General features: G+C 48.3%; 1 long non-coding RNA gene across 1 annotated transcript; it reads right to left on the bottom strand.

Moving 5' to 3' along the window:
* Nucleotides 1-1,062: 1,062 nt before the first annotated feature.
* On the bottom strand, nt 1,063-7,483 carry LOC122216415. The gene is made up of 2 exons (XR_006200894.1): nt 7,271-7,483; nt 1,063-1,600 (listed from the first exon to the last, which is right to left on the bottom strand). It is a non-coding gene; the product is annotated as an uncharacterized LOC122216415 (long non-coding RNA).
* Nucleotides 7,484-22,778: the final 15,295 nt, after the last annotated feature.

Below are 22,778 nucleotides of genomic sequence, written 5' to 3'. Positions count from 1 at the left end.
GAAGAGACCCAGTGGTCTACTTTGCCTTCTAATCTAAAGCCAAGTGTCTTATTTTCAATTATTCCCATTAATATCGTGCAGTCAGCAGCTGGGTGTAAAGCTCAGGACCTGCCCCGAGGGATGGACAGCACGGTGGCCTGTAAGACCACGGCACCACCTGTGTGTTCAGATGTCATCCCTTCCCTCCTGAGAGCCAGGCCACCTGCCAGGCCAGCTGCAGAACCAGTTACTTCTACACCATATTTGACATGGACATAAGACATGATACTTTTCGTGACAGGAGGGATGTCCACACAAGTTATCATCCAAACAGGACACTTTTGAAAGAGGCAACTATTCATAATCATAACAGGTCAACAGATATGAATGGAGCCTGTCCCAGGCACACGGAGACACATGGCTATTAGCCAGAGGAAACTTTTCAGGATGCCTACCTCTTCTCTTCAGTAGATTTGCAATGAAGACATTCATAGCTTCCCTGAGGCCCCACCTCTGGAGTTATACTGCCTGGAAATATTTTGAGAATGTACCTTGGGGCAAAACAGATTTGTTGAAGAAAATGTCCTCACAAATGTGGAGCAAAAACTACAGAAGAAGCCGTCTTCCCCCTTTGCCCTCCCAGTGCGGTCGGAGGAGATTCTAGAATTAGAAACGAAACCAAAAAATGAAAGACCTGATCTGAGAGCTTAATTCTCCCCTTCAGGAAACAAACACCCAGCGTGGCCAGTGGGTTCTTTAAAAACATTCCCCATCCATTTTCCACCTTGTGTTCCTTTGGTCTGCAGTTGACTGGCTCTCATTTCATTTTTGGAAAAAAGTGATTGTATCTCCAGCCTAGAAACTTTGATACACTGTGCCATTATCAAGGAAGTCTCCTACGTGGGGATTGCACATCTACCCTGCCAGAGCACGGCGGCATGTGGTCCCGTAGACATCATTTTATGCTTTCTTCTTGCTTTATTTGAAATACGTTTCATGTACCATCTCCAACAAAAATGCAGTCGTTCAACAAGGAGAGAGACAGAGGGCCCTGAGCTGCCCAGGGAGAAGGCCAGGTCTGGGGCCGCAGAGTGGGGAGGAGTGTAAGTAAAGGCCTGGGCAGAGCGGCAAGAAATATTTGGCATTCCTGGCTTCCCACAAAGGGTAGGTCACGGAGAGGGAACAAGCAGTTGGGTTGGAGTATGTACACCACAACTATTCTTTCTCAGGCCACATCCAGGCCACTCTATCACAGCAACGTCCCCGGTGGGAAGACCCCGAGTTTACTCCGCAGTGAGGGAAATGCTCCGGGTAATTACACACGATGCCTGTCTATACGCGGGATGGGGTCAATGTCTGTGGCAAAGACAGCTGCTGGTTTTGAGGCTGTGTGTTAAATCCACTTTGGCTAACGACCGTTTAGTGCATTTAAGGGACGGAGCACTGAGCGTCCCCTTCCACAGGCCCTGGTCAAAACAAAGCCCACTTCTTCGTGACGTGCCCACAGGTGGTCTGTTTCAGAGGCCTGCCATCAGCTTCTTGGATGGGGATTTTGGAAGAAGAACCACGCTCGCTGTTTCCTGGGTAGTGAATTAAAGACATGCCTCTCTTCTCTCTGAAACTTTGGGAAAGAAAAAAAAAAACTAAACAAAACCACCGTCATTCATAACAACATAACCACACATACATCAAGACAAAAATAATCATTTAGTTGAAAAGAGATTTTGTCATCAGCAGGCTTTCTTTCTGCCCACCTCACTGGGCAGGGTAATTTGGCCCCTGCAGCCAGATTTATAAAATGCTGCAGTAAGATGGCTTCACGAGGTTTCTCAGCCACGGGAATTTCCAGCTACTGGAAATACCCAAGGCCAGCGTAAGCTCATTTATTTTTCTTAATTTGAGTGTCAGGTTATAGACTAAATAGCAGATGCCTGATGTTCTCAAGTGCTTGCGAGGCAAATGTCACGGGACAGGACACGAATGGAAGAATGCATGGAAAATGGGACATCATGCCCCAGGGTCAGCAGGTGGGCAGACCGCATGGAAACCTTCTCCTCGGAGTCACGGAGGTGAAGTTTCCGGGTGATAAATCTGAGAAGGTGCCTCCCGTTGCAGGGCTCAGAGCAGCAGGATGGCCTTCTTGCCCCTTGTACGCTGTGGCCCCGTGGCCCAAGGAGAAGTGGTGGTTTGGAAATCATGTTAAGACTTCTCCATGTGGCAAGAGTCGTTAGGGAGTGTTTTTGTTTTCTTCTTCTGAACAAGTAGTGTCCTAACACAGCGGCCACATGTTTTGCATTTCCTGTGACAGTCCTAATTTCTAATATTTTTGTGTGCACATCCTGATAAGTATACCAGGATCACTTTCGCTCAGCATTAGGTTCGGAAAACTTGGTGGCAGAAATCTTAGAGCATCTGTGTATTTTACAGGATGAGCAGAGGAGGAGAGAAGGGAAGGGGAGGCACGGAACCCCTAGTTCAGGACAGGTAACGTGCCAGTAATCTGTACCGTTGGCATGTTTGGTTCCCACAGGGGTGGGCAGCATTGCTCTGGTTTTAAAAATGAGGAAACCAGCTCAAAGTTGCTCGGCAGCTCACCCAAGGTGGCTGGCTAAGTAGTAATGATACCAAACTTTGGATCCAGATCTGACTCTAACACCCATGGCTTCTCCACCTTTGGGTAAGTCACTCATTCTGTTCTCACGAAGCTTCGTCATTCTTAGGGAGGTGAGATTTACAAACATGAAAATTCTAGATGATAAAGATGGGATATAACGTGTTACGTTATGACAAATGATCAGCGCTGTTAATCAGATAAGTTACCCATCTGTTGCAAAATGTGGCCCACGTGTACGCCCAAGTTATATTCTCGGTGGAATAAATTTCCATTTTTTTCATTATTTCTTGAGGATTGCAAATTCAATGGAGAACGGAGTGTCTTTCAACCCCATGTGGGGACTGGAACTCAAAGGGGTCCAGACACTTCAGTCAAGATGCTGACTCTGCTCAGGAGGCACCCCCACACCGTCAGTGTCACGTCACGTGCTTGATGATGGCACCATGCTGCAGAGATGGAGACAGTGCCAACAGTTGCCCTCCAACAGGTAGCGAGGGCTGTGATGCTTTGCAAGGACTGTCGGCAAGGACAATACGTTCCATTCCATAAATGGTCACCGCGTACCTGCTACATAGAAAGCACAATGTTGAAACATGCCGCCTTCCGGCTTCCAGCTTCTGAGAGAAGGAGACAGAAAACAACTATCGTCTAAAAAAAAAAAAATGCCAGTTGATAGATGCAAATAATATACTCTGGCAATTCCGAAGGGGAGTGATATCCCTGCATCTAATGGAGAGATCAGTGGAAGAGGCATTTGACATAGGCCTTGAAGTATGTGTAGGAGTCCAACGGACGGGTGGGGAAGGAAAAACAGAAGCTAATATGCTCAAGGAGGAGAACGGAATCTGTCTAAACAGTGGTGAGTCATCTAGCTCGTCTGGGTTGTGGAATATATGAGAGGGAGTAGTAATAAGGCTTATTTTCCAGGCTTGCACTTCACCTTGAACTTCAGTCTGTGCAAGATCCATCACTTCTGGCTTGTCCTCCTGGGGAGAGCAGACTCTCTCAGTCAGCAGGCGGCCTTGTCAGTGGGCAGGGGGCCGAGCAGCTCTCCTGTGTGTGTGTGGATGAAGGCCAGGGATACAGGGGCAGCAGTGGTTTTTCCCCGGTGAGAAACTAGGCCTAGTTGGTGAGAACTAACCTCGCGGGCCTGGGAAGCTGATCTGGCCCTGTTCCTGAACTCCTGCCTTCTCTGCCCCAAAGCTCTAAGCCCCTGGACAGAAGGCTGGGTCAGCTCTGCTTGCAGCCAGAGGACACTGAGAAGGCCACGTCTCACAGGCGCCCTTCTCTCAGGTCCCCAAAGCCTCTAGAGCCGACAGCCAGCATCACTTTGCATCTGGCCCCAGGCAATGGCTACCTAGCAACTGAGCCATAGACGTTTGCCCTTAGGATATAGTCTGAGTGTCGGTCTGAGGTGTTTTTTTTTTTTTTAATTTTTTTTTAACGTTTATTTATTTTTGAGACAGAGAGAGACAGAGCATGAACGGGGGAGGAGCAGAGAGAGAGGGAGACACAGAATTGGAAGCAGGCTCCAGGCTCTGGGCCATCAGCCCAGAGCCCGACGCGGGGCTCGAACTCACAGACCGTGAGATCGTGACCTGAGCTGAAGTCGGATGCTTAACCGACTGAGCCACCCAGGCGCCCCTTGGTCTGATGTTTAAAACCAAACCAAACAAATTCTGCCCCACTGCATCTTCAACTGTTGACTTCTGGTGAAGTGTCTTCTAAAGGCACAATCAGCCCTCCTGTGAACAGAAGCGAGCAATTGAAAACCTTGCTCTCTGGGGCACCTGGGTGGCCTAGTTGGTGGAGCGTCTGACTCTCGATTTCAGCTCAGGTCATGATCTCTCAGTTCATGAGTTCTAGCCCTGCTCTGACAGTGTGGAGCCTCCTTGGGATTCTCTCTCTTCCTCTCCTCTGCTTGGGCACTCTCTCTCTCTCTCTCTCTCTCTCACACACACACACACACACATGTGCACAAAAAATAAATAAACTCTAAAAAAAAAAAACCCCACAAAACCTTGCTTTCACTCTTCCCTCATTTCCTTGCCCTGTGAAAGCATCTGGGTCTAAATTGGGCCCCAACTTATCAGTATGATGCTTGCTACCCATCACAACTGACTGGGGAGTTGTTGGAAATGCAAATGCTGGGTTCACCCCAGGCTAAGAGATAGGTCTGTGGGTTTGATTTTATTTTTATGTATGTCCCCCCAGGTGCCTGGACAAATGCCGTATAACTTTGGATATCCACATTTCCTGTTTGTTGCATCCTAGAATTTCCAGCTGGGACAAGTTCTGAACATCAGCTAACACAGCACTTTCTAAATTCATGGGAGCAGGATGCCAGTCTAGGAACTAGGGAGATAGCAAGTAGCGTTTCCTCAGTGGATCTGACTGGAAATCAACTTCTCTTGGAGCATAGATTGGCATCTCATGCCTAAAGTACAGCATGAGAATGTTGGTCTAGTTCAATCTCCTCTTTATGCATTTGAAGAAGGAGAACTGCTGTGCCCCATGGCACATAGCTCTAGACCCGCAGGCTCACTTCCCCTGCCGGTGCTGCTTTGGAATGATCCCTTCTATTTCCCTGACTTGGGTGAGAATGGCATTTGTGAGCAGATGAGACACTTGTGGGAAAACCATGTTCTAGAAGTGTGTGAGGTGATGTATGCTGTTTTGACTTGGACTTTTTCTTTAAAAAAAAAAAAAACTTGTTATTTGAGAGAGAGAGAGAACTCGAGGGAGGGGCAAAGAGAGAGAGAGAGAGAGAGAGAGAGAATCCCAAGCAGGTTCCAAGCTATGAGCACAGAGCCCAACGCAGGTCTCGAACTCATGAATCGTGAGACCATCACCTGAACCAAAATCAAGAGTTGGACACTCAACCAACTGAGCCACCCAGGTGCCCCTAACTTAGACTTTTCCTGAGCATTGCTTTGAGTCCATAGCAACCACTGCCGTCATAGAACATCTTAGAACCACTGAAGAAAAGAGCAATTCCAGATTTGGGGACTTGGTGAGCAAAAATTCTCTACTTCCTCCCCAGCTTGAGCACGGCTTCTTCATTGGAGTCCAGGCGCCTAGAGCACAGGAGTCAACCTCCAGCCACAGGGACTATCTAGGCTGCCCTGGGGTCACCAGGGGTAGCAGAAGAGACGAGGACGAGCCGCAGGAGCACAGGAAGCCGGGAGGCTGCCGTGGGAAGCAAGAGGAAGGTGGGAGGGGGGGGCGGACATAATGTGACTGCTCTGGTCCCTCACTGGCTCATGTACTCACCTGGCACCTGACACCGCATGCTGCCAGCAAAGTGGATCCTTCATCGAATGATGCAAGGACTATGAACTTATCTGCTTTACGCCCTCAGGACATCTAAGCGTGGTGCCTTGTTCCTACAAATTGCTCTGTGATTATATAATGATGGACCAAGAGTGACACAGCAGGGAACCTTTCCATCTGCAGAGGAAAACTGCTCTTACACACACTGTCCCAGGGAAACCACCTTCTCTTCCAGAAGGCAAGCGTCTCTGGCTATTTGGAACTGCCTGTTGACCCCCATTCCTCTTCAGCCCATTAGTCAGAGGTAGAGCTGCTCCTGGATAACACCCTTACACACCCTTACACACCCTTACACACACACACACACACACACACACACACACTTAATCTGTTAACTTTTGGATCTTTGCCCAGAAGCCTCCAGAAGCCCAGACCCAATCCTGGGTTCCCAGGTCCAAAATTTTTGTAGCAAGAAAAAGCATTCTCATCTGAAACTTTTAATAGCATATAAATAAAGTGATCCAGGCTCCAAATGGCCCAGGCAAGGCCACCCCATATAGGGCCGTGAATATCACAATAGGTGATTGTTTTAAAGTGTTTTAATGAGTCTCAAAACATCCTACATAATATCAGCCTCCACTCCAGTCCTCCTGACAGACTCCAGTAAATAACATGAGTTGACAGGAATAAAACAGCTTGCTCAGGAGTAATTGAGTGGAATTAGAATGAACAGACAAGAAAGAAAAATTGGTGCTTGGGTCACAAGGAACTTTTTGTTGGGAACGCCCTGGGGGATTTGGTGGGATGTGGCCCCGCTGACTAATCACCAGTATAGAAAGTTTACAGTCTCTCCACCATGCCAGCGTCTTTAATAACTTGAAAAGCACAAGAGGTGGCTGTTAATTTCAAAGACAGTTATATGAAGCTTTTATTGAGTGTGGCGCAGAGTATATAGTTAGCAGCCTGTGAGATAATGAACCCTTTAAATAGGGTTTTCAAAAACAAAACCATCTTATTTTTGCTTGAGCCAAAAGAACAGCAATGTTCTCCTGTTATTTGAAAGCCGAAAAAATATATATAAAGTAGGATCTCTCCATTGCACACGAGAAGAGCCGCTTTCTTCACCAAGGGCGTGTGCCATGCCATGGAACCATGGACACTTAGACGGACTCAGCTGACCTTGCCAGGACATGCCTTTGCCGGGAAGCAAGCAGATAGGGGAGGAAGGGGTTAAATGTGATGGCTGCCACCCTCATGAGCATTGGCTCCTGGGCCTTCTCTCCCTGACCTGGGCTGACAATACTGGGAAGAGGTGGGGCCCCCTCTGGCCCCCCAGTGTCATGAAGTGAGTAAACCAGAGATCAAACCAGTGGCTTCTTGAATTTAAAGAGATAAAGAACCAACCTGTGAAAAAAGCAGGACTCCACATGCCTCCCCTGGGGCGTTCTGGGGCTGGAGACGGAGGGCCGGGAGCAGGGTGGGCAGACATTGCCTGTCCAGTCTAGAACCAGTTAGGATGGCCTGCTCTGACCTCTCGACGCGGCACGTGAGGAATGGACGCGGTGAAGTGAGCCGTTGATGGGCCTGGAATCTCCAAGCCACTGTGACCGGGGACCCTGCCTTCACCCCCTGGCAACATCTATGATTTTGACCCATGGAGTACCTTGTGCTTTTATCATTGTCTCTCCCTCTTTCCCTCCCTTCCTCTCCTCCCCTTCTCCATCTCTCTTCCTCCTTCCCTCCCTCTTCCCTCCCCTCCCCAACCCTGACTGCGCTAGATGTATACGTGCGTGAAGAGACTGAGATAGAGAAACCGGTCCAGCCCACTTTAGAAGTCATCTGTTTTTCCCTCACCCTATCATTCTTGCATTCGATGTTCATTAACCCCTTGCCAAGAACAGGGCTTCCAAGTGTGAGCGAGGCAGACATGGCTCCCCTCCCCCTCCCTCTACCCCCAACACACAGGCGAGTCCTACCTGGCCCAGCTGGCAGTGGTCAGGGGCAGCGCTGATGGACAGGACAGGTGCTACCCCGACTGCAGGACCGGGTGGGCCTGTTGCTGGTCTTTGCTGTGCCCCTCCTTCATTCCACCGTGGGTGTGTTGTGACAAGGGCTTTGCCCATAGGACCCCCTGGGCTGAGGAACAATGCCACCAAATCTGACTGACCAAGGACTGCAAAACAAAACAAAGAAACAGGGCTTCTCTCAGCCAGTCCTGGGGAGCAAATAATGTAAACAAAAAGATTAATTAAAGGAGAATGAATTATTTCCTGCCTCAGCACTGGCAACAAGCAGAATCTAAGAACTTAATTCAGTCTTGTTATTAGCAACATATACCCTGCCTTTTTTTTTTTTTTTTTTTTTTTTTAAGACACACTTCTGTCCCTCGTGTGATATGGGGAATTTAGCCATTTCCAGGAGTTTTTTCTGCAAAACATGCATCAAGTTGGATCTCTTCCCGAGCTGTAAATTCTTGCTAGCCCAGGAAAACTCCTTCTAGAAGCTTTTGGGATCTGGTGAGCCCTGAAGGAAAACTCCCAGCCTCACTCCTTTCCAGCAGTTTGGGAACATGCTGGACCTGCGTCTGTGGGAGTCTGGAATGCTTGCTTAGGAAGGCCCTTTGTTGGCCGCATCGCCTTGGAGCCACTTGCAGATTCCCGCTGGTCTAGGATGTATCAAGAAGCCAGAGAACAACCTTGTTTTAAGAAAAGAGGGAACTGCTTCTTCTAACGCTGTCAGGAAGCAAAACAGTCAAATTTGCTTTTCCGGAGGTCTGAACAGAGGCACGGATATTTGAATGAATGCACTTTCAAAGTCTCAATGCTCTAATTGCCAGTGGTCCCCAGTCCTTGCGGTGTCATAGAAGCACCTGAGAATGAGTCAGAATATGAGCTGCTCTTCTCCATGTCCTGTCTCCCCCACAGGAAGCTTCTTGTGTGGCACCTAGGAATCTGGATTTTCAAGAAACTCCGTAAGTGATCGTTGTGCAACCAGTACAGTGCCACCACCCATGAAGTGACGGCAAGTACTGTGACCTAGGGGCTGCCCACATGGCAGGGACAGCAGAAGGAGCTAAGATTGAGATGTTCTGGAGAAGCTCTTTCTTAGGAAAGGTGATCTTGGGGGTTCGGTTAGGCAAGGGAGAGAGAACGTTCAGTCCGGGGTGCTCCTGAGTCAAAGCCAACCATCACCTTCTTAAGGATGTCAGCTTGCTGACTCGCCATCCTGGGTAGCTTAATGGGCCCCCAGCAGCCCCCAGAGAGGAGGTCAGCTGGAAGACGAGTGCTGGAAATACCAGCACGTGACAAATACCTCTGCTGGAGAGCACTGGTGAGATTCCCTGAGGACGCCCTGTGAATCACCCTGAGTGGCAAGGCCAAGGTCAAGAGGTGGGTGTTTCTGGTCAACCCGAGGCTTCACAAAATCATTTCCTTTTGCCTTCACTTCAGACCTCACCTGTCAATGTGGCTTCTGCCAGGTACGCATGTGCTTTCTGCCCAAGGCTCCTCGAGCTGCCCAGTGCTCACACAGCCAGGGTGCGAACAAGCCTGTACTGAGCCATCCCTTTGGGTTAGAATGAACGCTCGAGAAAGGCGGGAGGCATTTCTGACCTTTTTGGAGTTTCAGTAATCTCCCCTACAAGCATTTGACTATGAATCTTCTGGGCAAGGAAGAAGCTTGCTTCCTGATGTAGAGCCCACTTTTCCACAGGGAAAGAAATAGCTTGTGAGCTCGTATCCAGGGTTTGCCCTTTTTAACAGCAAAACACAAGTTACGTGACCATTCAGAGCTTCTCTTCTGGCCAACATGGGGCGTGGATGTCTGAAGTGGACAGGCTACCTGTGCCTCGAGCCCTGGGTGGGTCAGAACCATGATGGGATCCGCCTTGGCCTCTGGGAAGATGGCTCTATGCCACCGGGTACTCAGGAAGCTGGGGACAATGTGACACCAGTCCATCAACAACTATCTACTGAGCCCCTGCCATTGTCAGACACTCTTCCGGACTGTCTGTCTTACGAATTGACTTTGAGAGCACTCAGATGGGACACACAGCCTGCATCGCAGCTTTATAACTGACTGTGACACCACCCAACCCCACCCTTTCCGTCTCTGGCACTTATCAGAGTCTGCAGAGCCAGTCTGGTTATAACATTTCCCGGAGGATTCCGAAGACACCTGGTTTAACACATTCCCCCTTCACACTCAGCTTCCGTGAAGTTCTGCCTTCAAGGTGGACTGAGGAGGCTGGTTGTCAGGAGGCTCGGGCAGTAGCCACCTCGCCTTGTGATGCCGTGAGTGCAGTAGGCTAGTTCCAGCGGATGAGGTCTTGTGACGTGGAAACTCCTGTTCTTGGGAATCTGAGTGATGGCTGTAGGGATCGTTTCGTCCAGGGGATCATCCGGTCACAAACAACCTAACGAGGGAGCTCTGAGGGTCAGGGAAGCACTCATCGCTTGTGTGCTTTGTGTCCTGCACACACTCCAGGCTCCAAACGGAGAAATGCTGCGGTCGTTTGCGCTTAGCGGGGGCTTCAGAGGAGATGCTCCTTCCTCCCTCATCCTGACAAGAGAGCCTTGCCCTGCCCCTATGGCAGCAGCACTAGAGAAAGTGTCCCAAGCAAGGAGTCCCCTCTTGCTCCCATAACTCTGGTGTCTCTTCCCAGTCTTCAGACTGGAGCGGGTGGTGGGCAGCTCAAACCACTCCCCTCACCCTCCCAGTCTGAGCTGGGAGGAGGCAGACCTGGAATTTTACAACTCATTCATTCATTCATTCATCCACCAAATATTTATTGAGCCACCAGTAAGCGCCTTTGGAACCACCTGGCGGCCTCCTGGTCCAAGTGCTAAATACACACCGTGGGGAAGGTGCTATCAAGATGAGGCCAGGCAGGTCAGGTTAGTCCTGGGAGATCACGTGGCAGCGAAAAGATGAGGGAGGCACTACTCAGCACAAGAGCCTGAGTGGTACCCAGGGAGCCTTTCGGGGAGGCTGTGGGGGATGGGGAGATAGCCGATCCCATGGAGCTCCGGGGCTCTGTGGTCATAGCAACCTGGAGAGCTGGTCTGCAACCCTCCTCCACTGAGCTGTTGCCCCACCTGCTCAGTACCCAGCTCACCTGAATGTGAACGCCTGGTACAGACTCAGAATAGACCTTTTGCTCCCACAGGGGCAGCACAGAAAGAATCCAAACACTTAGATGGTTGTACTTCATTCTCTGAGGTGGTTAGCAGGAAGATCGCAGGGGCCCTGAAACCTGGGATTTGCCCTAGAGGCTTCTTCGTCTGTGGGAATCCCACGGGTATGCTTCCCATAGCTAGGAGGGTGAGCCCAGTGCCAGGAGCGCATGCCCTGGGGCCGCCTCCTCTGAGAGTTGTTCCGATTGGGCATGCTCCATTTCATCCAGACCTTGCAGCCCTTCCTCCTCCCAGCGTGCTTGTCTATCCCCGGGACTGAATGGGGCCTTTTCTATTTCCCAAGTATCACCTCCTTCTGTTTCATAGACTCACATGAAAAAGGCTTTTTTTTTCTTTTTCTTTTTCTTTTTCTCATTTCCCTTTCTCTTTGTCTTCCTTTTTTCTTTTTTTCTTCTTCTTTTCCTTTCCCTTTTTCCTTTTTCTTTTTAAATCCGAGGGTTATTTACAAGGCAGGTTAAGCATAGACGCAAACTGTTAAATCATCAAATACTCCACAGTCTGGTACCAAATAGCTGAAGTAAAGATACCCTGAGCTGATCATGGCACTCGGGTAATACATCACTCTGATCAGGAAAGGATGCGAGAAAAGCTGCTGAAAGCCTGTCTCCACAGCCACGTGGCTTTGATCTCTGGGAAAGTGGTGATTAGTGCAGACAGCAAGCCATAGGTCTTGATTAGTCCATTCAAACCAGTGACTGCAGTTTTGCTGTAGATACGAGCACAGTAAAGTCAGGAAGTGTTGGGCTGAGCTTTAAACAGCCGTCTCTCCAGAGAAAACCCAGCTGTAAGGCGAAGATGGCTGGACCTGGCTGGAGACGAATGTCTACAAACACTGTGCTCCCAAGTCCAGGGAGAAAGCTGGTCAAGGTATCAACCCGCAACGGATGATTCTGATCTTAAATAAGATCCCTTCGGATGCAGCAGCATTTCAGTACAAGTGAGGAGAAAATCGCCCTGGTCAGAGAGGCTTTCCTTGTTTTGCCCCCAAAATGACACCAACCGGGCTGCAAATAGCCATCTCCTAAGCTGGGGTCTCTGGCTTCCACGGTGGGTTGAGTCAATATGGTGGAAGTTCAAACCTCTACACCAATCCTGTCTTACTATTTCTAGGCAGACAGTTGCGATTTGGGCATGGTGTTTATTTTGCGACTTTGGGCTGGTAGATGTAAATTCAGCACCGAGTCCGCAGAGTCTGGGGCAGTGCCAGCGGGGCACAACCCCAGGGTGATGGGGACGAGAGTGGCCACAGGCCTCCTGAGACAGTCCCGACTATGCCTTCTGTCCCATCCGGTTTACATTTAATTCTCTCCTACCTCTCCTGGCTTGGGGATGAATTACAGAGCCACTGGAAGGGAGGTCACTTCCCCAGTCTCAGGCTTTATTTGAAGGAATTGATGTGCATAAGCCCCTTTGCCTGGGGTGACGGAAGTGTCTGAGCTTAGGTGAGTCGGGCTGAGTTGAGACAAAGGCAGAGCAAGGGACCCAGTCTTGGGTCTTCTCTCCCCTCAGGTACCACAGACTGAGACCTAGACTGGGGGAATCAGGCTGAGGGGCCTCCACTGGTGAGGTATCTTGTGAAATCTGGGGCGAGAAGGAGAATCTTCCCACCTTTGTGCTGAACACAGAGACAGCATCTGAGAGGACCTGGGGGGTGTGGCAGCCCAGTAGCTGGGAAGCAGATTCTGCCCTCCCTCACGGGGGCTCCGCCAGGGGATGAGCACGCTGGGGGCTCCTAATAGTCCCCAGGGAGGCTCTACAGCAGTGCAAGGGTCCTGTAATTATGTAGGCAAGGGCCAAGAGGCCCTGAAATGTAGGTGTTCGTGTTAACAGGCCTCCCTGATCACATCAAACTGGGGAGGCCTGAGAACACCGGCTCACAAATGAAATAGGTAAGACCTGACTCAAACACTGTGGCCTTCTTCCAACCCAAAATCCATTTCACTGCTGGACAGCCAGTACTCTGTTATAGGCTCTCCCTTTCCAGAACCTTCCTTGGGGGTACTTCTCTCTTCTACCATACAAGCAAGCTCCCCTAGGGCAGGAAATTCATCTCTGCCTCCCTCACAGAGGCTAACCACACTCTGTTTAAGGGGTGCCCGAGCAATATTGGTTGAATCATTGAGTGAAAGGCAATGAAATATAGTGAGCCTAATTCTCCAGCTTGGCAGCAGCTAGTGAAGCTTAAAGACTGAATCTGTCAAGGAAATTCATAAGGCTAATTCATGAAACACTCCGGCCCTTTACGCTCCCTTTTAGTCCAGGAAATACTGGTGATCTCTATGTGCTCTTTATGTGCACTGATAATTGACTGGATTCTAAAAAAGAAAATCCCTTCCTAACCACTATTTTGTCTGAGCTAGGATCACCTTATTACGCCAACGAAGGTGTGAGACAGTAAGAGGCCTGAGAGAGTGTTTACCTTACTGGAAAACCTTTAGACTCACGTCGAAGGGTTGGTTTAGAGGCCTAATTCAGCATCTCCTTCTGGGGACCCATTGGGTCCAGCAAGGAAGGCTGGTCTTCAGCTGCCATGTTGGGTCTGCGTGGTTTCCAGGGGAGTTGGATACTTTTTAATGACACGCATTTCCCCCATTTAACCACACGTTCCCTGCACAGATGGTATTTATGCTCAGGAGGTGACTCACACTCTTTGTCAGCATACCTTTCTATATTAAATACCCCATTAGGTTTATGCTCACTGGGCTTCAGAGTGGGTTAGGTGGTATTAAAATATCCTCTTCTTTCTTTCTAGGAGGCATGTGGCTTTTGGAATTTACCCCCAAGTTCCCCTTTCTATAGACTATGACTTTGTGGGACTTCTCTATTTCACATCTGGGTTTAAACCCAAAATCTACCACTTAACTAGCCATGTGGTCTTGAGATTCTTATTGTCTCTGTGCCTCAATTTAATTACTCATAAAATGAGAACAATATTACTGATCCCATAATGTTGCTGGGAAAATTAAAGGAGGTTGTGGCACTGGGAAAAGACTGAAGCAAATATTTTTTGAATGAATAAGTGACTAAAGCAATAATAGAAATATAAAAAATTATCAGCCAATCCATTGTATATGATGACCATTGTTCACGTATAAGAAACCATTCTAAGTTCTTGAATGCATACTATCTTACAAGTAAGTGAAGGATTTGGGATGCAAACCTACATCTCATGGGCATCCAAAATCATGCCTTTTTAAAAAATGTTTATTTTTTTGAGAGAGAGAGAGAGAGAGAGCTTGAGCTGGGGAGGGGCAGAGAGAGGGGGAGACACAAAATCTGAAGCAGGCTCCAAGCTCTGAGCCGTCAGCACAGAGCCCAATGCAGGGCTCGAGCTCACCAACTGAGAGATCATGACCTGAGCCGAAGTTGGATGCTTAACCAACTGAGCCACCCCAGGTGCCCGCAAGATCATGCTTTTAACTTCTACCTGAACTGCCTCTTCTATACTTGTGATAAACTCCTTTGTCACTAGAGACTCACCAGGAATGAATGATGAGGTTCGTTAACTGTGGCTCCCTTTACTCTAATGTAACTAAGATTTTTATGTTTTTATAACTTACTGAGTTTCCGAGGAAAATACTCCTATGACACGACATGAACAAAGATCTTGGTGTCTGCGTTAAGTAATCAATGCCAAGTTTTGGGATCAAGCACCTAGCACCTGTTCCCTGTTACTCTGAGCAAAGAATGCACTGGGCTTATGGCCCTGAAATAACTTCACTGAGAGTGGGGACAGGAACCAGTTGTTCTCCTTCCTGCTTTCTGGTTGATGAAAACTGAAGGACATAAAGACCATTCTGCACCTTAGGCAAATAGTAGTCCTCTCTCTCTCCGGCTGCTGGAAAGAGTTTCACTTTTCTTGGGCACCGCGTTTTCCTGGTTCTGGTAGCTCCCAGTGACTTTGAATTCATCCAACGTCACTATAAAAGAGTGTACAAACATTTGCTCAGAACTGTGCTAGATTCTGTGTGGTTGCTTCAAAGGCTAGTGGTCCTGACTTTTGTCAGAAGAATCAAGATAGGAACAATCATTTATTATTAGATCACTATGTTCTAGGGGCTATGTGAGGTACTTCAAATATATTGTTAAAGTCAGGGTAGGCTAGTTTTTGCTGTAATAACAAACCCCGACAAAGTCTTAGTAGCTAATAATAAGTTTACTTCTTGATCTCGGTAAATGTCTACTGCAGGTCAGCTAAGGAGCTCCACTCCACATTTCTTTATATGTCCACCTGGAATAAAAGCGCTCCACCTATTTCATCTATTGCATCCATAGTTGCCATGGTCGGGGGGTGGGGTGTGTGTGCAGGGCGGTGCACAGCAGCGTCTCCTACTGGCTATTCGATGCTTCTGCACAGAGCGACACTGAGACCTTCTGCTTTCATTTCATTGGCCAGAGCAAGTCACATGGGTAAGTCCACCTTCGAGGGGCTAGGGATTTGCAGCCTTACCATGTGCCTAAAAGGAGGAAGGTAAGAAATTTTTAGTGAGCTGCACAAAGGACCACCATACTCACACCATCTGTCTTAAAGCTCATGACAGCTCAGTGAGGCAGGTGTCTTATCTTCTCCAGGCTGTGGGTGGGGAAACTAAGACAACTCTCCCAAGGTCAGACAGCCAATGAGTAGAGGGTCAGGATTTGAACAGAGAGACCCAGAGCACCGGAGAAACCTTCTGCAGGGTCCCAGAACATTCGGGACAGTATCCTCATGGACTCATTCTTCTCTACCACAATGAGCTTCCCTGCCTTTGAGTTCTCCTTTTATATTATGTTAGTCCTAAGGCATAGCTAAAATGTACAACTCCCAGACATCTTTGTATCATCTGAACTTGTATGACCCGTGCAGGCTTCACAATACCTTGCGTTCAATTCAACTCTGGTGAGACAAGCCCGTGGATGGAGTCCAAGATAAATGGATCCTTGCGCCAGAAGGAACCTTAGAAGGTCATCTCCAGATACCTCACTTTATAGCTAAGCAGGGCCTTGCCTTTTACCCAAAACCCAAGACCTGACTTGCAATCCAGAGGGCTTTGATTGGTGGGACTTTGCCCAGATATTTCTAGGCATGATATCATATTTAAAAAAAAAAAAGAAAGAAAGAAAAAGGCATGGACTGTAGCCCTTGTGGGCAAGCTCTGATGTGCTTGAACTTGAATGCAGCTGTAACTGGGGATTAGGCCCGAGTGGAGGGTTTAGTATCCTCAGAGTCTGAAATTTCACAGAATCCCACCTCTAGAATTCTTGCACACATTATCAGAAAATCTCCCTGAACTTTCCTAACGTTGCCATTCTGAGATCTTAAAGAAAACACTAATTGTATGTTTTGAAATCCAGAAAAGGAAAGGAGGTGAGGGACATTGAGACCAGCCACTCTGGCCCTGGCTAAGCCTCCCCCTGGCGCTGGCCCCAGGGATGAGCTTGCCTCTCTGGACTCCCAGTCGGGAAGTACCACCCTGGTTTATTTTCAGAGGTGGAAACTCAAGCAACAATTATCTCCTGTCACAGCAAATTAAAAGCCCAGGCTCACCCATCCCAGGAGCAGGGCCAGCTCAGCCCATGGCCAGCAAAGGGCCATAATGACAGGCCAAGGCTGGTGGTGCATTTCCTTTAAAGGCATGAGCCACTCATGAAACACACAAAATAAACAGAGACATAAAAGTCCATAGCAAAGGCCCACAAGTGAGAGCAAGAGTCTGTGCCAAGATCAGAGAGCGTATTTTGATTCTGTGGGGGATCAAGGATTATGGCAGCAAGAAGTGCTTAGTGGAAGATGAGTTTTGGTCTGTGTTTGAGATAACGGATGAAGCTATTGTGCATGACGCTGTAGAGGGTGGGGGGTGGGGGGGGTGAATGGCCCTGCCTGTCACACACACACACACACACACGCGCGCGCGCGCGCGCTCACACACTCACACACACATGCACACATACACTATGGCCTCAAGAACATCACCCACTTCCGCTCATTTCTATCAGAATCTCCATCGCTGCATGGATTCCTGCCTACCTCCCCCTGGACAAGGCAACGTGGCCCGTCTGGCCATGGTTTCTGCTTGGCATCCCTCTCTTTTCTCATGTTCTGTGCCTGCTTACTGCCAGGAACATAAGCAGAGCTTACCTCTTTTAAATCACCTCCAGAACTGGTGCTTCTGACCCCCGTCACCCTCCCCTTGCAACTTCTTTCCGTAGCTGTGTCTGCTGCTTTATGTCAGTGAGGACTTGTTATGTCAGTTTGTTGGAAGTTAGTTTGGGCTTTGTTATGGCATAAGGTCTACAGGAGTAGAGATTTTTTATTTTTCTTTATATTTATGCCCCACATGTTTAACTTTCAAAAAGTGTTTTCACATCCATCATCTAATTTTGTCTTCTGTATTGCCTGGTGAGGTAAGTGGGTGGGAAAAAAACATTCCAGTCACCCATGGGAACTTATATGGCAAGGTGGCTAAGAACTTTGGCTTTGGCTGGGCAGGTGGCTGATCTCTGTAAGCCCCAACTCTCTCATCTCCAAAACAGGGATAAAAATAGTTTCTGCCCATAGGTTATTTTAAGGATTAAATGAGCTAACACAGGTAACATGCTTACCTCACACAGAGAAGGTGCCCAGTAAAATTGCCATTATTTCAATGATGATGGAACGCGGGCTCAGAGAAGTTAACATCCAAAGGGTAGCAAAGCACGGTGGGAAAAGCAGAGGGGTGGGAGACAGTGGATTCTGGTTCTGTTTGCTATGGTGCCCTTGGGCAAATTGCTTCGCTTCTCTGATCCTCAGCTTCTTCACGTCTTAATTAGGAACAGTACATCATATATCACGTATGTCCCAGTGCTTTGGGGAGGATGAATCGAAAGTACTTTTGAAAGCCTGTTGTAAAGTGTGCCAAAAATGTTCATTTATTCATCCACCATAATTCACGCAGCAGGTCAGGGCCGGAGCCAGAGTTCCTGTTCCCCGGTGTCCATTCCAGCAATCTGTACTTTCCTCTGGAGCCCCCTCAGAGCCTCCATAAATGCTGTTGACTGACAGGTGGACTGCATATCACAGCTCTGGGCACCCGGCATCGAGCAGCAGGGGTCAGCCCGCCGCCCCTCCCTGACTCCTGTGTGCTCTCGGTGGGCAGTGGGAGTGAACAGGGAAAACACAGCTCAGAAACCAGTCATTTCAGCCGCCCCTGACTCCTGTGCCCTATCTGTGCTGTTGGCAACGAGAACAAGAGGGGAGTATGAGAGAGAGCGAATGAAACAGAACCTAGAACATTAGGGACAGTGCCACCGGGACTCAGCCTCGGAAGGGGAGGGAGGAACTTTAGAATCTACGCAGCCACCTGCACCCCAGATTGCAAAGTAGGCTTCACAGGTGGCTTGTGACCCCCATTATCCATCTCACTCTACTTAAAGACGAGCTGATGAGCCGAGGAATATTTTACCAGGATGATTCCCACTGGCATGCAGATCAGTTTCTCTGAAGCCAGCCTCCGTTTGGGCTCTCAGGGAGGATGTGGTCTGTTTTCCACTGCATGAAGTCACCTCAGTCTTGTCGCTTGTTCTTGGGCAAATTCAGGCCGGGTGACCTGAAAAGAACAACCCAGGCTGGGTCGGGGCTGGAGTCATCAGTTCAGCCTCTCCTGATACACCTTGTTTTAATCCTCCCTATGAATGCATCCCCTTTTCTAAGCATTGTTTGCTAAGAACAATTGAGAAGTCTCTGAGATGCTGATTAGAGGCAAGCACGTTCTCACCAACTGGCCCCAAAGGGACAGGAAGTTGGGGGCGGGGGTCAAGGATGCAGAGGCTTGGTCCCAAGCTTTACTGCGGACTCCCATTTGGCACTGAGAATATTCCCAAGACCCTCTATTAGGCATATATGGTCCAGTCCTTAATTGGTCAGAGAGATGAGGTGGGAACAAATGAGGCCCTGGGCCTGAGCCCTGCATTTAAGAGCACACCGTGTCTATTTATTCAAAGAATTACAGGTATCAGAAGAATAAGTCCTTGTAAATTCATCAGGTTCATGGTTTCATCTTTAGTCAAAAGGACCACAAGATGGTGGATAATCAAACATAATTTAAAGGAAAAAAAAAAAAAAAAAACCCAAAACCATGTCTAGGGTACCTTTGGTATCTGATTCTAGTATCTATGCAGTTTTACTGACACTTCCCTAGTATCTTATCTTAGGAATTAGTTATCTGTTTCTGCACAACAATCTACCACCCAAATTTAATGGCCTAAGGCCAAGATAATGTATTCGTTCAGGAGTCTGTAATTGGGCCAGGCTCAACTGGGCAGTCCCTCTGCTGGTCTCATGGGGGTCAAGTATGCCACCGTGAGTTGGCCAGTGAAGAGAAGAAATGACAACTCAGGGGGCTGGCTGCCTTGTCCAGCTGGCCCAGTCCCATGTCTGGTGCCTCAGTGGTGACGGCTTGAGCTACTGGGATGACTGGAATTCTCCCTCTGTGTGATTGTTCATCCTTAAGGGCTGGGCTTCCTTACACAGGAGTCACAGAGCACCTAGAAGGTGAGAGCAGGCACTCAAGACCTAATGTCACTTCTGCCACATGCTATTGATCAAAGAAAGTCCCAGGATTAGCCCAGGTTCAAGGGGGAGGGGAAAGAGGGTCAGTCTTTTATTGGGAAGGACAATCAATTCACACTGCAAAGAAGCCTACACCTAGGCATGGAAGAAAGTGCTGAGGCCATCCTTAGGATCTATCAGTCACTGAAGCTGTATTGATAAGTCATTCCTATCACCCTTTAGGAATGGCCTGCCCCTCAGTGGCAAGGACAGACGGGGACCCCAATTCTGCCTTTCTCTAGCGGAGCGAACTAGGGTAAGTCATTTTACCCCTGGGGTAAATAAGTGGGAATACAGAATGGGCATTTAGGAGACGCCAGCTCTGTGCAAGCATCGTACATACATAATCCTACTTAAGTCTCAACACAACTTTGCCATAAGTCTTAGTCCCACTTCGTTACTAAGAAAGCTGATGTTCAGAGAGAGGTAATGACTTCCTCCGTGTCATTGGGTTACACACGATGAAGCTGGAAGTTCCTTCACCTGTAAAATGGGAATCATAAACTTTACCCCCAGCACAGTTGACAGGATAAAATGAGATTCCCCCATGTGGAAGTGCCTGTTAAGTCCCAAAGCCCTGCACACATGTTAGTTGTAGTTTTCATCGAGCCAGGCAGACTTCTTTGGAGGAAAGGGGGGGCTGTTTCTAGGAAGGCGCCAGAGCCATCTGAGCCAGACGCCAACTGTTGTGTGTCTCTTAGCTGCTATTTGCTTTGGCTTCGGACCAAATCCTCTATCCAGTGCCTTTAGCAGTAATGGACAAGCAAGAACCTTGCGGGCCAGGTGGCAAGCCACGGCATGCCACAGGTGAGGACGCAGGCTTTCCCCCCACTCATGCTTCCACTGGGAGAAGAGAGGGACAGAAGCAAGGCTCAGGCTGCCGCGGTGTTGTCCTCAACTGCCTCAGGTCAGGGGTGGAGGAATCGCCTATTTTGGCAACGGACTCAAGGTCACATGTACACCCTTGAATTGTTCTGAGCCTCCTTTTCCCCAACTCTGCCTTTCACCAGCTCTCTTCTCAGTTCTTTTCACTTCACCTCATTTCAACCTTACTCCCTTATGATGAGCTCTTCGCATCTTCAACCTGTATGCCCACTCTTTCCTCCCCCCTCCTTGTCTTATCTGCTACATGAATTTTTTATGACCTAACTCTGTGGCCGGGAGGCAGGGACAGCTTCTCCACCACACGTGTGCGGTCCACCCATAGGCAAGATCTCCTCCTTTGAGCTTCATGTTGCTCAGATGCACCGGTCTTCTCTGCCCTGCCTTGCTGCTGTGACCTGCCCACCTTCCGTCAGTTACCACCATCATTCTTGGAGGCCTCTGGGAACGCACTCGCACCTACCTGCCATGACCAAGGAAGGACAACTTCCGCGCTCACCTTAACTTCAGGGTTCCCTAGCTTTTACAACCCCACTGCCCTTCATTGCTACTCCACAACAGCTGAAGACACATCGTGAAAGGCCTCACGTGGGGAAGAAAAATTACAACTACGCCATGTTGCCAAAGGTAGCAGAACCGGAATCGGAGGGAAGATGCTAAAGAGACAGGCTTTCACTATTCATCAGGAGGAGCTTCCTACCATAGCTCTCCACTGGTGAGGGAGGGTGCCTTGCATGTTGACTACAGGAAGTGTTTGCCAAAAACCCTGATGCAGGTGAAAAAAGAAAAGTCAGATTTGGAGTCAGGAAATCCGGTTTTGTGTCTTGCCTCAGCTCCTTACCAACTCAATGGAACCTGGATGGGACTCATCCTCTCTCGTTCTCAGTTTAGGTTATGAGGTAAAAACCAAATAAGATCGAGAGTAAGACAATAACTGTCAACTATAGGACACTCAACAAATATCAGTATAATCCCTGGGGAGACAAAGCTTATGAGCCTATCACTTAAATCCAATTTGTTGTTGTTATCAAGCCAAAACTGAAGAGAGAAGACACGTGAATAGTGGATTCTGATTAAGATGATCAGTCGAAGGGTGCCTGGGTGGCTCAGTCGGTTAAGTGTCTGACTCTTGATTTCGGCTCAGATCATGATCTCAAGGTTTGTGGGATCAAATGCTGACTCAGGCTCTGCAATGATAGCGCAGAGCCTGCTTCAGATTCTGTCTCCCTCTCTCTCTGCCCCTCCCCCGCTCATCTACACACACAGTCTCTCTAAAAATAAATAAATAAACTGAAAAATATATGATCAACTGAATGCATGCATCTACTTTCATTCCTGCTCAAAATCTTAATTTTTTTTATTTAAAAAAATTTTTAACGTTTATTTATTTTTGAGAGACAGAGAGAGACAGAGTGTGAACTGGAGAGGGGCAGAGAGAGAGGGAGACACAGAATCCGAAGCAGGCTCCAGGCTCTGAGCTGTCAGCCCCGATATGGGGCTCGAACTCACCAACTGCAAGATCGTGACCTGAGCTGAAGTCAAAGCTTAACCAGCTGAGCCACCCAGGCACCTCTATCTTAAAATGTTTTGTAAGGCATAAACTAACGAGAGTGCAAACATGGGCAAACAACACTGGTAGCAACATGATGGAAGTAATGACAGCAAACCTGAGAAGGCTGAATTCTCAGGCAGTTTTGAGGAGGCAGCCCAATTTATTCTACCAAATTTCTGAAGCAGTCAGCTGCCAGAAAGCTGACAGCCAGATCTTCATTCCCCAGGCAGAGCAATAGACATGTCTTCTCTAGGAAACCTGACCAGCTCAAGAGGAAACACCTCAAGATACTGACATTGGTATCCAGCCAGACCAGTCTATAAGGAAGCTAACATTCAACCAGAGCCACTCATGTTTTAAAGCTTCTGATCCACTTTTTAGTGCCTTCAACCTGTAAAGATAACCAAGGACCATCACGCATATGAGGAAAGTCTTATATGAAAGAGAAAAAAAAAAAACAAGTTTGAAACAATAAAGCAATTTAGAGGAAGTGAGATTTTGTAAGGAAGAAGAGAATGTGTGTGCATGTGAATGTGTGTGTGCATGTGTGTGCACGTGGGTGTACGTGTGTGTGCGTATGTATCTCCTAGCTCTGTGTCACTGTCTTTAGGGAGATAAGATATTGCAATCATGAAACAGATTAAAAAGAAGCATTATTAAAATGAGACATTCGTGGAGAAAAAAGAGCTCCTAGAAATCACAAATATGATAGCAAAA

Source organism: Panthera leo, chromosome A3 (assembly GCF_018350215.1).
Source record: "Panthera leo isolate Ple1 chromosome A3, P.leo_Ple1_pat1.1, whole genome shotgun sequence".
Lineage (NCBI taxonomy): Eukaryota > Metazoa > Chordata > Mammalia > Carnivora > Felidae > Panthera > Panthera leo.
This window is presented reverse-complemented; position numbering and strand designations above follow the sequence as displayed.